We start from the raw sequence: 17,550 nt of genomic DNA, 5'->3' as shown, positions 1-17,550 counted from the left end.
GGTAACCAGTGTTGTATTTTATTTATTTTTTAATGTTTGTTTATTTTTGAGAGACAGAGAGAGAGAGAGAGAGAGAGCGCACATTATTTACAGAGGGAGATACAGAATCCAAAGCAGGCTCCAGGCTCTGAGCTCTCAGCACAGAGCCTGATGTAGGGCTCGAACCCACGAATGGTGAGATTGTGACCTGAACCCAGTCAGAGGCTTAACCGACTGAGCCATCCAGGTGCCCCCAGAGTTGTCTTTTTAAAGTGAATGTTCTGGTCCTTGTTGTCTCTGGTACAGTTCCTCTCTCTGAATCTCCTGTTTAAATTCCCTCCTTCTAGGGGCGCCTGGGTGGCTCAGTCGGTTAAGCGTCCGACTTCAGCTCAGGTCATGATCTCGCAGTCCGTGAGTTCGAGCCCCGCATTGGGCTCTGTGCTGACCTCTCGGAGCCTGGAGCCTGCTTTGGATTCTGTGTCTCCCTCTCTCTCTGGCCCTCCCCCATTCATGCTCTGTCTCTCTCTGTCTCAAAAAAAAACGTTTCAAAAAAAATTAAAATAAATAAATAAATAAATTCCCTCCTTCTATGTTGGCAGTCAGAGGACTACAAAAGGCTATGCTTCGGAGAATTCATGGATAGCAGGGAACATTGACCAAGCTTCCACTGGGAGTAAAGGAACCTCCATTCTCAATCCCCTGCCCTTTTGTTGTTGTTGTTGTTGTTGTTGTTTAAGTATCTCCCCTTTGGGGAAAGAACAATTGAAAAAACATCCCCATAAGAGACAATTTGTTTTCCATTAAGAAGCAGGAGTTTTCTTTGCACTAGAAAGGTCCTTCTCTAAAATAGTTACTCCTGATTCAGGGTTCCTTTGCTGCTAATAAAGTCTTAACTCAGGAGCACTTTAACGGGATGCTTTCCTGATGACATGATTCAGATGCAGGTCAAGGAGGGAAACACCTCCTCACGTTCTTTGTACAAAGGTAAGGGCAGCCCATTCAGTTCCTGCCTCTGATGCAGGGGTTCTGTCCTCAAGAGTCACAACTGAATGCAGAATCAGGAACTAGCAGAATGGAAGAGTATCTCACATGTGTTGCTTCACAGGGTTTGTCACTCATCTTTTCTTGGCTCTCGACAAACTAGGGAGAGAAGGGACTTTTGCAAGCTAATAAAGGCCATCTGTGAATAAAACCATGGCCAGTGCTTTTCCCTCAGATCAGGAACAAAACAAGGATTCTATTCTTGCCACTTCCACTCAGGGTTGTATTAGAAGTTCTATCCAGCGTTACTAGGAAATAAAAAAAAAAATAGAAATAAAAATATATCCAGACTGGAATGGAAGAGGAAAAACTGTCTCTATTCAGAGATGACATAATCTTATATATATATAATCCTAACGAATCTGCTAAAAAGCTGTTAGGACTAATAAATGACTCTGACAAGATTGCAGGATACAAGATCAATATACAAAAATCAATTCTATACACTAAATATGAACTATCAAAAATTAAATTAAGAAAACAATTTCATTTACGATAACATTACAAAGAATAAAATACCTAGGAATAAAGTTAACCAAGGAGAGGAAAGAATTGTACACTGAAAATCACAAAATATTATTGAAAGAATGAACCCTAAACAAATGCAAAGACATTGCCTGTTCATGGATCAAAAGACTTAATACTGTTTAGATGGCAATGTCCCCCTAAACTGATCTGTAGATTCAATGTGATCCCTATCAAAATTCCAGCTTTTTTTTTTTTTTTTTTTTTGTAGAAATTGACAAGCTCTTGCTAACATTCATATGGAAATTACCTGGAGCTAACCAAATCAAGGTTAAAGGCACGGTTCACCAAAGAACTGTCCTCATTTCAGGCACCAGACAAATGTCCAGGAATCCCCAGGACCATCCTCACTTCTGGCCAGCTGGTTATAGATTCAGGCATTTTCATGACCATCTTCAGGTTTAATTATTTAGCAGAATGATTCACAGAACTCAGAAAAGTGTTGTACTTGGGACTACATTGTAGCAACAAATTGCAAATAAGAATCATCCAAAAGGATTGAATCGAATCTGAGATGGTTGCAAATGCAAAACTGCCCACTGTCCTCAGGGATGTAGCACTATCCTAACATCAAAATGTGATCATACTCAGAGAATGACAGAAGCTCATCAAGCAACAATACACAGAGTTTTTACTGAGATTTCTTTACGTAGGCACGATTGATTGAATCATTACTTATGTAGTTAAACTTAATCACCAACTCCCCTCCTCTTCTAAGAGTTGAGCTGATATGTGGCTCAAATCTGCAACACTATAATCACATGGTTGGTTTTCTCTGGAATGACCAGCCCCCATCTTGAATCATCTCCTTAGCATAAACTATGTAGGGGACCACTACGGTTCATGTCATTAGCATAAACTATTGGGTGTGGTCCAAGGGACCCAACATGAATAACAAAGACACTGCTTTCACTCAGGAAATTCCAAGGGTTCAAAGATTACCTCCCAAAAACTGGGGATAAAGGCCAGCCAAATTCTTTATCACACAAAACTGGAAAAGGATCCAGAATAGCTCAAACAAGACTAAAAAACAAAACAAAGTTAGAAGACTTAAAATTCCTCATTTCAAAACTTACTTCAAAACCATAGCAATCAAAATAGTGATATATTGGCATAGGAATAGATATATAGTTCAATGGAATAAAAATGAGAATCTAGAAATAAACCATCATATTTATGGTCAATTGATTGTCTGCAAGGATAGGAAGACACTTCAATGGGGGAAAGAACAGTCTTTTTAATAAGTGGTGCTGGGAAAATTGGATATCCATGTGCAAAAGAATGTTGATGGACCCCACCTCACACCATATAAAAATTATCTCAAATGTAAGAGCTAATACTTTAAAACTCTTAGGAAAAAAATAGGGATAGATAGTCATTACTTTACATTAGACAAACGTTTCTTATATATGACTCAGAAAGGACAAGTGATGAAAAAAATGATAAAATGGATTTAGTCAAAATAAAAAACTTGTACTGCTGCAATTAATAGCATCAAGAAAGTGAAAATACAATCCATAAAATGGGAGAAAATATTTGCAAGTCATATATCTGATAAGGTACTTGAATGCATAATATATAGTTTCATACAACCCAGTAATAAAAAAGACAATAGAATTTAAAAATAAGCAAAACATTTGAAAAGACATTTCTTGAAAGAGTGTACACAACCAGCTCATGAAAAGATGTTCAATATTCTCAGCCATTAGGGAAGCACAAATCAAAACTATAAAAAGATGTAACTTCACACTTTTGAGGATGACTAAAATAAAAGGATAGGTAGTAACACGTGTTGATGATGATGTGGAGAAATTGGAACCCTCAGACATTGCTAGTGGGGTTGTAAAATGGTGCAGCTACTTTAGAAAACAGTTTGGAAGTTTCTCAAAATGTTAAACGTAGCATTACCTTATGACCTAGCAATTCTATGGCTTGGTATATTTCCAAGAGAATTGAATGAAACATGTTCACACAAAAACTTGTAAATGACTCTTCATAGCAGCAATGTTCACAGTAGCCAAAAAGTGGAAACAATCCAAGTATCCTTGAACTCAGGAATGGATAAATGGAGTGTGGTAATCCATACAATAGAATATTTTTCAGCCATGAAAAGAAATGAAGTACAGATACATGCTATAACATAATTGAACCCTAACAATGTTATGCTAAGTGAAATAAGCCAGATACAAAAGGCCACATGTTATATGATTACATTTACATGAAATATCCAGAACATGCGAATCTATAGAGACAATAAGTGGATTAGAGGATAGTGGAGTGACCACTAAAGGGTACAGGGTTTCTTTTTGGGTAATAAAGATGTTCCACAGTGAGATATTGGTGATAGTTGCACAATTCTGTGAACATAATATCACCCTTGCATTTACTATTTTTTTTTTTTTTTGAGAGAGAGAGCATGTCCATGAGCAGGGGAGGGGCAGAGAGAGAGAGGGAGAGAGATGATCCCAAGCAAGCTCCACACTGACAGCGCAGAGCCCAATACAGGGCTTGAACCCACGAGCCATGAGATCATGACCTGAGCTGATATCAAGAGTTGGACACTAACCAACTGAGTCACCCAGGTGCCCCCCACTGTACACTTAAAAATGGTGAATTTGGGGAATGCAAGCTGGTGCAGCCACTCTGGAAAACAGTATGGAGTTTCCTCAAAAAACTAAAAATAGATCTACCCTGCAACCCAGCAATTGCACTCCTAGGCATTTATCCACAGGATACAGGTGTGCTGTTTCGAAGGGACACATGCACCCCCATGTTTATAGCAGCACTATCAACAATAGCCGAAGTATGGGAAGAGCCCAAATGTCCATCGATGGATGAATGGATAAAGAAGATATGGTGTATATATATATATATATATATATATATATATATGTATACACACACACACACACACACACACACACACACACAATGGAGTATTACTCAGCAATCAAAAAGAATGAAATCTTGCCATTTGCAACTACGTGGATGGAACTGGAGGGTATTACGCTAAGTGAAATTAGTCAGTTAGAAAAAGACAGAAATTATATGACTTCACTCATACAAGGACTTTAAGAGACAAAGCAGATGAACATGAGGGAAGGGAAACAAAAAAACTACAAAAACAGGGAGGGGGACAAAACAGAAGAGACTCATAAATATGGAGAACAAACTGAGGGTTACTGGAGGGGTTGTGGGAGGGGGGATGGGCTAAATGGGTAAGGGGCACTAAAGAATCTACTCCTGAAATCATTGTTGCCTTATATGCTAACTAATTTGGATGTAAAATTTAAAAAATAAAAAATGAAATTTAAAAAAAACAGTGAATTTTATGGTATCTGTCATCTATCTTTTATATATAAATGTGCTACTGTTAATGTTAATTAATAAATATATTAATATTTATATATACTCTATAAGTGCATATACATCTCAGTAAAGCTGACATTAAAGAAACCAATAATTGCTTCCTAAGGCAATCTTATATCTTGATTGAGAACATCAATGTTGCTTTTTCAAGAAGAAACAATTAGGGACATAGTTAGGGAGTGAGCAGGCTTATACTTCTCTTAGATTTTCAGGTAGGAAAATAAAGGTAAAACAAAGGTTTCCTTGTCATTTCATATATCTTGACATATATCAACCTGCCTCCTGTTGATGGCTTTCGTGCACATTAGCACTATCATTTCCTTCTCCCCCTACTGTAAGAAGTTAGAGAATTTTACAACACAACACATCTGTGTTAATTAAAATTAAATTGTTGTGTATAAATAAAGATTAAAATAACGTAGCAGGTATAATAGCAACACTGAGACATTTGACCATTGCAATAAACTGGAGCAACTTTCTGAGTAGTATTCTGAATCTTTAAGAAAAGAGGGGCAACACATTCTAGATGTTCTATAATGCCGCCATAGATGGCTCGTTCTGGTGGCCAATGGCCTTGGTTCGCTACCACTGAGGTAACTTCCTCTGACTAGAAATAGATACTTACTGTATTTCTCCAGTACAGCTCCTCGGATATTTACAAGAGAAAAGCAATATCCACTTGCATTTTGTGTCCCACTACAGAAGAAAGTTAGGGGAAATAAATATAATTCAGCAAGTTGACATTTAAGGATGATGACTTCATTCAAGTGAGCTGGGAGTGGCCTTCCGATATGTGGTGTGTGTGAGGTGTGATAGGCTGAAAAGACACAGAAAGTCGGGACTCAAGTGGGGGCATCCATACTCTCTGCATCCACTCCCTTAATATCCCAGCAAAGGGACAGGATTATACAGACAAATCTGACATCTTTCTACCTCCGAAGCCGATGAGTCAAGTCCACTTGACTACCCCCACCGGTAGAACAACCCCCACTACCCCCACCAGTAGAACTGTGGGGACAGCACATCTAACAGGCCGGCCAGTAGCGACAGCAAGCCTTTCCATGAAAGGATGTTCATTGTAGTTTCTATAGCGATACACCATGATGATGTTTACATGAGCAAGTAGGAAGGTGACCTATGTCACACAATAATCGTAACTAAATCCACCTTTGATCAACTCACACGATAGCTAACCCCCATACTACAATGATAGACACACGGTCATGTGTTTAGAAATAAATGTTTCTTTTCTCTGGGATGTCATGATACTACGGAGTACTTTTGTATAGGGGCAGCAGGAAAGCCTAGTGGAGAGGTAACTGTGATATTCGGGGGAGATACGGTTCTGGATCGCCCCTCACCCAGTATTTGCCATTGTGACTATGATACTATGTAATGACCGACCAGCCTCTGGTTTTGAAACAGCTCAATACTCCTTAAACGTTTTTGAAATGTTTCACACATACAAAAGAATATAAAAAATAACATAATGATTCCTCTTGTAATAAGCATCCACCTTAAGAAACAAGACAGTACAAATGTAGATGAGATGCCCATGGCCCCACCCCAGCTGCATTTCTTTCTCTTTGAGGGGTCACTCTCTGACATATTTTTTCTAATTGCATCTGACACATAATTCATTTATGTGGAATACACCAAAGCAAAATTTTACCAGTATACATAAAAACAATTCAAATGTTTGATAAAAAGCCTTTTCATCTGGGATTGTGGGTGATAATTGGAGTCTTTTAACAGCTGTGCCATTTATTTAATAAGAATGTCACCTAATCATTGGCCAGGGATGTCCTGCAAGGATGTGCCATTATTTCAGGGTACTGGCCACTCAGATTGTTTCTAACATCTTGATTCTATAAACAGGGCTCAAATAAGCACGTGTGTGTGTGTGTGTGTGTAGAGACAGATTAGACAGATAGAGAGATAGAGGGATAGATAGACCTAGACATATATCTTAATATACTGTGGCACTTATTTCTAAAGGAAAGATCCCTCCGACGTTTAGGAACTAGGTCAAACACTACATGCATTTTGATTTTGATTTCATTATTTTGATTTATTTATTTATTTATTTATTTATTTATTTTTGAAATTTTACTGCCTTTATTTCTTTGAATTTGGGTAATATTTGGTGTCCTTTTTTCTTTCTGCAACTTCTTTTTTTATTGAAGTGTAGTTGACATATAGTGCTATACTAGTTTATATTCTTAATTTTAATAGATATTGCCAGGTGGTTTCCCAAAAGCTTTTTATTTGGAATTGAAGATTTCTACATCTGACACATTGTTATGGAATCTTGGACTTTCCTGGAACATTTTGAAGACCACTGGCCTTGGGGCATTATTTTTCTTCCATAGTTGCCCATGTGTCCTTAGCTAAATGTGAATGCTGTAAAATACCATCATTCCCTGTCTGTAATAAAGAATGGAGAAATAAAGAAAGATGCCTGGCTGTGTACTAGAAAATGAAGTGCAGAATTGACTTCCTGTCTTCCTGGACTAAACGTTTGGTTGGAAATGGAAATAGCTATAAGGGGGTAAAAGGAACCTTTACTTGTACTTTATTTCAATACAAGCTTACAAAAAACTACTGGGAAGGGGGCGCCTGCATCCCACTCTTGATTTCGGCTCAGGTCATGATCTCACAGCTTGTGAGATCAGGCCCTGAGTAGGGCTCTGTGCAGACAGGATAGAGCCTGCTTGGGATTCTGTCTCTCTCCCTCTCTGCCCCTCCTCTGTCTGTCTGTCTGTCTCTCTCTTTCAAAATAAATAAATAAACATTAAAAAAAAAGAAATTACAAAAAAATACTGGGAGGAAATGGAAGAAAGCCTTTTCTGGTTGCCATGAAGACATTCAATCCTGTAGGTTTCTCCATCTCACATGATAAACGGCTCCTCCAGCAACATAGTGTCCCAGCCTCAGTTTACACAAAACTAGATGAAATAAATTGCTTAAAAAGTCAAATCACAGGGTGCCTGGGTGGCTCAGTGGGTTAAGCCTCTGACTTTGGCTCAGGACATGACCTTGCAGTTTGTGAGTTCCAGCCCCATGTCGGTCTCTGTGCTGACAGCTCAGACCCTGGAGCCTGCTTCGGATTCCGTGTCTCCCTCTCTTTCTGTCTCTGCCCTCCTCACGCTCTGTCTCTCTCAAAAATAGTAAATAAACATTAAAAAATTTTTAAAAAATCAAATCACACATTCTTCTCAAAAGTAACTTCAAAAGGTCAACGCGAACAAGACTAGATAAGATAGGAGAGCTGCTGTGGAATTAAGTTTGGAATGCATCCTTTGTGAAAAATTAATTGTAGCTCTTAGAAAAGCCTCCATCTGAATTAACGAAACTGAGAAACAAATTTCGAACAAATCAAAATAAACCAGAAATTCATATCTGCTGCCCTGGACTTTTGGGTGAACTCTGGTCCTATATATTCTCATGGATATTCTTAGTAAGAAACCTGTGGGGCTGGGGGGAGGGGGGTAGACTAATGGCCTCTTCAGTAGACACCTACATGTCCCCTCTGCAGCCACTGTAAAGAAACGGGACACATCTCTGTCAAATCTCCAGGCCATCCCAGAGAAAGTACACTGTAGAAAAGAAGAAAGGAAGGAAGGGAAGACGGGAAGGAGGGAGTGAGGGAGAGAGAACCATTACCTGAGTGACCCTTCAAATGTTCAAAAATTAGATTTAATGACACTAGGCATTGGGCCAGAAAGCTCCGTGTTCCAAAATGTAAACTGCTGAGATTAAAAAGAAAGGGAAAAAGGGACACCTGGGTGGCTCAGTCGGTTAAGTGTCCGACTTCGGCTCAGGTCATGATCTCATGGTTCATGAGTTCGAACCCCGCGGCGGGCTCTGTGCTGACCGCTGGGAGCCTGGAGCTTGCTTCGGATTCTGGGTCTCCCTCTCTCTCTCTCTGCCCCTCCCCTGTTCATGCTCTGTCTCTCTCCGTCTCTCAAAAATAAATCAACATTGAAAAATAAATTCAAAAGAAAGGGGGAAAAAAGTTAACATAAACAACTAAACAAACAAATCTATGGTATAAAGGCAAACGTTGGGATGCTTCCAATAAACCCCTTTTAGATCAATTAATGCCATTGTTTATTTAAGCTCCAAATTCCATCACATATGGCAGGCAGGAGTGCTACTCTTCAACTGAAACAGTGCAAAACATAGTCTGGATCCAAGGAAATCGCGCCAGAATCGCTGGCAATGTATTACTCTTTTAAGCCCTGTTTTGCTTTTGTGCTCATGGTAACGTTCGCAGCTGTCGAACGTGGCTTGGGGCTGTCTGACTCCCTCGAGAGAATTTATGTGTTTTTCTACTTCCCTTCCTTATTAGGAGGCAGGAATCTGCGACACCTATTAGAACAAGTATGCATAAAGGGTAATGACCATGCAATTTATTAGTGGTCTGTTCTTCCTCAAATGAGCCCCCGCCTCCCGCTCAGAGAGGGCACGCCCACGGCCGAATGGCCTGTGCCTTTTCGGCAGCAGGTGGGCAAAGCAGCGGGAGTCAAGAAGACCTTGGCTTCTGGGAAAGCAGTTTCTTTCTTCCACACGGAGGCTTAGCAAAGAGACTGGAATATCGCGGGTTGGGTTCCAGGAATGCAAAGTCTTACTAGCTGGCAAAGGTGAATAGGATGGAAGTAAAGAGAAAACATGAGCTCTACAAACTTCATCCTCACAGCCCTGTAGCAGGAGAAAAATTCTCAGATCCCTTTTCTTTTCTTCTTTCTAAAATGGCGTGGGGAGGGGATAGTTTTGTTCTTCGAGGCTTGGGTTAGGGGAACGAGCCTTTCCCATTCAGAGTGCAAGAAGTCTTTGTTTCTTCTGAGTTTCTAGAAAGCAGCCTGTGGGGAAGGGGTGGGGGTGGAGAGGAGGGCAGGGGGAGACCATCTGGGGAGAGACATATCTGAGAAGCTAAGAGTGGGCTCATCTGGGCTGAACCCTCACAAAATCTTCAAACAAGAAGCAGGAAAGAAATAACAGATTCTAATAAAATCTGCATGGTCGGCCCGCAAATGCCAAGCGTCCCTCTGCCCCTGGCAGGCATCATGGTAAGGTTTGGAGTCCAGACAGAAAGTTCTGGAGAACAAAATGCTTGGGGACGAATCCATTTCTGTGAAAATCGCGGGTATGCTCAAGAAAATATAATCCATATGTTTTTGATTGGTTCCCTTTTAGCTCATCAAAATGTTTCGGCCAAGCATGTCCACCAAGCTTGTTAAGTCATTCTTGTTCAAGACAGGAAACCAGTTTTGACCACGGAAGGTGGATTTGAACCCTGGGAGGCCCAGGTTCCACCTGGAACTCAAAGTCTCAAGGTAGGAGTGGGCTCTCACGTGGAAAAATATAATGGGCTCTGCTGTGAAACATCAGGATCCACACCAGGCTCATTTAACTTGCTGAGTTTTTAGGGTGAGGGTAGTTACTGAGGGGAGGCAACGGGGCCCGTGTTCTTCCGAGCTTCTGCGTGTGATCCATGTTGTGAAATGGAGAAAATTAGGTAAAGGGACTCTGACTAGGATGGCAGGAAAGTGAAAATATCTCCATGACCAATTATGTCGCTTTTCCTCACCCACTCTCCCTCTTCTCTAACGTCGCCTATGATCCCCTGCCTCAGAGAATCATTCTCGCCTCCCTCTTGTGCAGGCCTGGTGCCCCCTAGCAAGCCCTGCTGAATGCTGACCTGTACTGAAATGACATGTGTCGTCGTACACGGAGCATTCCGCATCCGGCTTCGACGCCGGTACAGCAAGCGGCCCGTGCTGTTAACATCAAAGAAGAGGCGCTCTGTGCCGAGAAAGTAGAAAGTAGCACTTGGAACGAAAACCCACTGGTACAGATCCGCGAACAGGAAGGTCGACCTGAAACGTTGGAAGATGCGCTAATTGGGTTCCTCTTCTCTCTGGCTGGCTGTTTTCGTTTGGAACATAATAGTGGCGTGAGAAGGTAAAGGAACCTGTTTGGGGGGGGGGGGGGAAGGGGGCAGGGGTTTAGCCAGAGCGGGGGCGGAAAGAGAGCATTTCATTGTGGTGCTCCAAGTAACTAACTCGGGTCCCCTGACACATTCACCCCAAGCAGCATAAATCTCTCCGTGAGCAGCAAATGAGACCCGTGTTTGGGTTTCTGACTGATTGCTGGCTTACTTTCCCGTTTGGCTCCGTCACTTCAAGTAGGCTAGCCAAAGCTGCTAATTAAAGAGGGAATGATTTATTTCATAAGTTTGCTTCTCCCTTCAGGAAACATAACTCAGCTCCAGGCACAGCGAGTTTACCTCGCCCTATTCAATAAATTACACCCACCTCATTAATACTTCATTAGGAAAAGCTGAAAACCCTGTGGCAGGACCTCAAGGAAGGAAAAGGTTGGCCAGCGCTGACCCAGAAAGCATAGCGGGCCTGATCCGATGGACTTTTTGGTGTGACCGCCCGGCCCAGCATGCCAGCCTGCTTGCTTTGGGAGCACATTCTGTCCTGCACCATGCTCCTTCAGTGAATCCTCCATTCATTTCTTCTTTGTGATGTGGAGGGGGCGGGGGAACTGGTCTTTAACCTTATGGAACTGTCATCATTTTGGTTTCAAAGCCAAAACATTCCGGACGACAAAATCCAGAGATCACTAGTCCTTCCTCAGTGCGTGTTTCTCCATCACTGAACACATCCCCGTGGTTTAACCTTCAGGAGCAAGATCCTTGTTTTGCTTTTGATAAAAGAGAGAGGCCCCAAAACTTATACACAACTGACTTAGCCTTTCCATATATAAATGTTAACTGGAGGAGAGCCAGATCATGCCAGCTCCCTTGGTTCTCTATATATGGCAAATCAGTTCATCGGAGCAAAGCAGAAGCAAATATATGTCCAATGAGAAGTCCAAAATTAATATCCTTAGCTTCTAAGGATTCCGCTAGTATTTGACCTAAGAATTGCATAGGTGAGCCTGCTGTTTCTCAAATTTTAACGTCTACGTGTATCTCCTGCGGGCCTTGCTCAATGGCAGATTCTGCGACATCTGAATTTTGAACCAGGCTCCCAGACGCTACTGTTGCTGCTGGTCTGGGATCCAGTCTCTGGGTAGTAAGGGGCTGGGAAACATCATGAACCTTCTGGAGTTGGCCAATGGATCTGATAGTACTGGGGTGAAAAGTGATAAAAGCTAGGTTGCAGTGAGCATTATTTTCCTCCTCCTCTAAAACCACTGTCTACAGCAGGGGCTGGCCAACGCTTTCTCTTAAGCGTCAGTAAGTAGTTATTTTCGGCTTGTAGGTTATGTAGCCACAGTTTCGACTACTCACCTCTACCATTGTGGCACAGGAGCAGCCACTGAAGATATGGAAACAAATTGAGATGGCTATGTTCTAATAAAACTTTATTTATAAAAATAAGCTGTGGGCCAGATTTGGCCCATGGGCTGTCGTTTGCTAATTCCTGTTCCAGAACAATGGCTTCTAAAACTCTGTGATTGCACATCCAGAATAGTACACCTCCCCAATCATGTATGTGTGCTGACAAATTCTGTACATATCCAATCGCGCTAATACAAAAATCAAATACAGAAGAAGGAAAATTGATACAGAAACTCTAATCTCTCTTTGTTCATTCAAGTGGAACATCTTTGCTACACCCCGGGTATATACACTCACCTTAGAAACCGGTCATGTGAATAGGGCACCCGGGTGGCTCAGTCGGTTAAGTGTCCGACTCTGGGTTTCGGCTCAGGTCATGATCTCATGGTTCGGGCGTTCGAGCCCCACGTTGGGCTCTGTGCTGACAGCACGGAGCCTGCTTGGGATTCTGTCTCCCCCTCTGTCTGCCCCTCCCCTGTTCGCTCTCTCTTTCTCTCTCAAAATTCAGTAAATAGACATTAAAAATTTTTAAAAAAAGGTGATGTGGAGAATTTTAAAAATACATTTTTTTCTCTACAAAAATGATCACATTGATAAGAATAGTACTTGGGATTTGGATGGTCTTGGAGTTCTAGAATGTAGAGCAACCATAATAAGATCTGACAGTAACAAAGTGGAGAAAAACACCAAAAAGAATGATTTTATGCAAATCACTGAGGTAACATGGTCACTCTGCACCATCTGGGGCTTCTTTAAGAAATGCTGTGTGCCAGGTCCTAAACTAAGCGGTCTAAATGTAACATCTCATTTAATGCTCACACGGCCCTCGGGAGGAAAGGCAATTATTCTTCCATTTCGCAGAAGAGAGAACTGAGGCGTAGTGAGGTTGGCATAAGGGAATGTAGTTAGTTCCTTATTTGGGTGGGTAGTTGAGGTAGAGAAGTCACAACTGCCTAATTACAACACCCTGGCTCTTAACGGGTGCTGTTTATAGCCTCATCAAATCATGATCATTTTCCAAATGTTAGTATTTACTTATTACATGATCACATCATACCCATGGAAAATCCCACTGGTTATGGTGACTGGGTTTAACGTACACCCATGCAAATCCCTTCATCTGGCCAGAAGTTGCCCTTGAAGTTCGTGGTAATACTAGGCCTCTGTGCTAAGAAAGTGAGTCAGCTGATCTCAAGTATGTTGTTGGTTTCTCTAAAGAGATTGCGAATTGGCGACTACTGGACAATCTGAACAGTCATGTGCTGAAAATCCCTTTCCAGTGAAACCTCGGATGGCGAGCAACTTGTTCTGCGAGTGTTCCGCAAGACGAGCAAACATTTCTAATAAATTTTATCTTGATAAACGAGCGATGTCTCCCAGTATGAGTAGTGCGTGCTGGCGAATGTCACATGATCACAACCGGGCCAACGGTTCTCTCTTCCTCTTGCTCTCTCAGTACCATGATACTCTTGTAACGTATTGTGCAAACCCAAACAGTTTGAGAGTGAAATGCAGTGCTGAGAGTAATGATAAAATTTTGGAGGTATTTACTTTCCTAACAATTTTTAAAAAACGAATTCTGTCTTGAAAAATTAAAATGATATGTACTCATAGAGATTAAGTCAAAATTTAAGTCTTTGTATTCATGGTGTGAACTTAAAAAAACAAAATTGTTCTTGGAAATATGTTTATTTACTTTCATCTTAGATATATTGTATCTCAATTTATGTGTCACTAGTGTTTTTCTAAAGATGTTTTTTCAATAGTTTTGGAGATTGGTTAAAGAGTCTTATTTTTATCCATACAAGTGGATTTGCATTTCAAATTTGCATTTATGGTGAATTAGTTTGAAATTGTTGAAATCTTCAAATATCTCAAATCCATAGATGATCATATTTCTAGGATAGTGTGTGGCTGGGGCAGAGAAAATGGGGAGAGGGTCATGGGTAGGAAATGAGCGTGGAGAGGCAGGCACCATCAGATAATGCTGGATCTAGGAGACCATAAAAGGAGATTGGATTTTAGTCTGAGTGGAAAGCCACTGCAGGGGAATGATACAATACACTTCAGGATGATCACTCTGGTTATGTTATAGAGAATGGTAACCAGGTGGTGGCAAGGGCAAAAAGCAAGGAAGTCACTGCAGTATTTGAGGCAAAATCCGATGTGGCTAGGACCAGTGTGGTACAATGGAGAGAGGGAGAAATGCTCAGATCTTGGATCTATTTTGAAGGTGGGTTTCGGAGAACTGGCTTGTGGATCAGATGCAGGTAGGAATAGAAAGGAGGTAGACTCCAAATATTTTCCCCCTGAGATTCTGGAACGGATGGTAGCACCATTTGCTGGGATGGGGAAACCGGAGGTGGGAGAAGGATTTGTTAGCTAGTTTGTCGTTTTGTTTTGTGGGAGGAAGAAATCCAGGAAACGGTGTTAGAATCTGGACAATGACAGTGGGGTGCTGGATAGAGAAGTGACAGGGGTCGCTTATAGATGTGATGTTGATGAAAAGGTAGAGGGAGATGAGGACTTGAGAACAGCGTCCAGGGTCTGCTTGGACATGTGAGTGGATAAGTCACAGCATGAGAGCTTATGGTTTAAACTTCCAAATGTTTAAGTACTCCTTGGATAGCCAGGTGGCAAATATCTGGATGCTTTCTTTGCAAATGAAAATATCTGAAGTTTGAGGGAGATATCTTGATTGACTGGAGAAATTTAAGGAGACCTGGGCCTGTAGATGGCAGAAGGGATCATCTGAGAGTTTGCACTCTAAAATGGTGAGAAGGATTGAAACTCTGGGAGAAAGGATGGGGCCTGAGCTTCCAAGCCCTTGGGAGGTAATTTAAGGCCACCTCCGGCCTTATAAAGAGTAAGATGGAGAGAGGGAGAGAGAGAGAAAGAGAGAGAGAGAGAGAGAGGTGAGTGGAGGGAAGGAAGAAGAGATAACTGAGAACAATTGTGTTACATTAAGGCTGGCCTTCAAGCAGAAATGATGAATGACATTGATTTATCAGTACTTCTCAAAGTGTTCTTTGTCCTCCCCCAGAGCTCCCCCAGATTTAGAATCTTTTGGAGCGGGATAGGGAATAGGCAGTTTATATCACTGATGGATACTAGACCTTGTAAATAGCAGTGCCAAAGTTAAGGATGTCAGTGAAGGTCTCAGGTCCTGGGGCAAATGTATTGAGTTGTTCATGTCTTACACATGCTGTGGGCTCGGTGCTGTTGACTCATGGATAGACTTGTTTTTAGATCAGGTCACAAAAGTCCACATCTTAGTCCAGTGAGCCCTGAACTTGTCTAATCATGAGAATCATCTGGGACCCTTGTTAAAAACACACATTTCCCAGACAATTCCCTAGAAATTCTGATTCAGTGATGTCTGGATCTGTGCATTTAACAAGTTGTTCCCAGGCGACACTCATAATCCAGCGAGGTTGGGAAACATTGCTTTAGTCAAAGTATTTTTTGTCTCATATGTGAAAATCTAGGAGCAGATCAGAAGCAAAGGGCAAACAAACCCCCAGCTGAAGAAGCAAAATAATACCCAAAGTCTTCCAGATGTTTCCCTGTTTATGAAGCGAATTCTGGTTTCATTAGCTGCCTTGCTTTCATTTATGCCTCTGGTTGAGCGAAGCATTGAGATAATAAAGTGCTATGCAGACACAATGATCAGAATTGTTACTTAAATTATCCGATAAATAAATGGACAGACAAAAAGAAGACACAAGAGCAGGAAGGGGAGGAAGAAAAGTAAGAAATTCTAAACTCATTTCATTAAAGAGTAAGTAGAAAGGATCTTGTGAGCTGAACATGATCCCAAAGTTTCTCTGCTCCGTACATTTCCTTCCTTATTCCCATTTGCCAAGTCATTTCTCAACTTTCTTACAGATACATCATTTCCCTAATTTATAATCCCTCACCAAATCACACTGAAACAAAGAGATCTACTAACCTCCCTCAAATCTACACTGTTTTGCTCCAGCCTTCCTCCTCCCCCATGAATATGCATTTGGGAGCTGGTTGATGTACACATCTCCAACCCATATAGTCCTAGTTCAGGTAGCAAATGCTCAGCTAACAAGTTTGACTAGCAAGGGAGGCAGCTTTACCTGAGTTAATTTGAAGACGAAGCAGAAATTGTTTGAATGGCAAGGAATGTATCCAAAAATTCCTTCTACTCTTTTTAGCTGTGGAGTTCAGATGGTAAGAATTTGGAGGGCAGGGCTGGAGGGAGCAAGGGATTACCATAATTTATCATCAGTGGAGACTACAGTGATGTGATGTCAAGTGTTGCACACAAGGTAAATACTTGAGAACGGAGTTGAATTTTTTAGTTGTCAAATATTTGAGAAAATACCAAAATGTTGTTATTTCTAACACATCCCATTTTTTTTTTTCTAGCTGCGGCTGAAAACTACCCACTGGATTGTCTTAAACATGGATGTACGTGGAAGGGAACCATAGGTATTTGGCAAATTCTGGCTTCAGACACCCTCCGCGTCACACTTGCACCAACCACAACACAGAGAGACCCTGCAGCCCTCAATGTCCGCTCTGTTTGAAGAGCACATTCAGTGGTCTTTCATGCAAGTGAATCATAGTCTTGAAATTCTGTTACGTTTCTCCTTCATCTTCTCCTTTAAAATATTTTTGTCCAAGGGCACCTGGGTGGCTCGGTCAGTTGAGCGTCCAACTTCGGCTCAGGTCGTGATCTCACGGTTTGTGAGTTCGAGCCCCGCATCGGGCTCTGTGCTGATGGCTCAGGGCCTGGAGCCTGCTTTGGATTCCATGTGTCCTTCTTTCTCTGCTCCTTCCCTGCTCACACTCTGTCTCTCTCTCAAAAATAAATAAAGATGTAAAAAATTAAAAATAAATAAATAAAAATAAAAAAATAAAATATCTTTGTCCATTCTCTTTTTCTCATACCGTACTGCTTACCCATGCCCAGCTCTGATGTAAAATATCTTATATTTTTTAAGAAGCAAATAATTGATAAATTCTGTAACATGTATAATGGAATAATATTCGGTGAGAATGATAGCGCAGATATTTATTTACTGACATGCAAATTATTGAATGCATATTATTTGAAAATAAACTATTTTGAAACAATAATGGATGGATAGTTAACACACACATTCTTATTAAAGATTTTCAAATACATTTGCCTACTGTTAACATTTCACTTATCTAGGTGGTGAGACTGTGGACATTATACATTCACTCTCTTTCCTTTTTAAATTTATGATTCTGAATTTTCTATAATTGCTTACGAA

The 17,550-nt window shown here is 41.1% G+C and overlaps 1 long non-coding RNA gene across 1 annotated transcript; it reads left to right on the top strand.

Moving 5' to 3' along the window:
* Positions 1-9,333: 9,333 nt before the first annotated feature.
* On the top strand, positions 9,334-17,171 carry LOC113596140 (uncharacterized). The gene is made up of 4 exons (XR_003416866.2): positions 9,334-9,560; positions 10,114-10,253; positions 10,582-10,881; positions 16,676-17,171. It is a non-coding gene; the product is annotated as an uncharacterized LOC113596140 (long non-coding RNA).
* Positions 17,172-17,550: the final 379 nt, after the last annotated feature.

This window comes from Acinonyx jubatus, chromosome D4, assembly GCF_027475565.1.
Source record: "Acinonyx jubatus isolate Ajub_Pintada_27869175 chromosome D4, VMU_Ajub_asm_v1.0, whole genome shotgun sequence".
Taxonomy (NCBI): domain Eukaryota; kingdom Metazoa; phylum Chordata; class Mammalia; order Carnivora; family Felidae; genus Acinonyx; species Acinonyx jubatus.
This window is presented reverse-complemented; position numbering and strand designations above follow the sequence as displayed.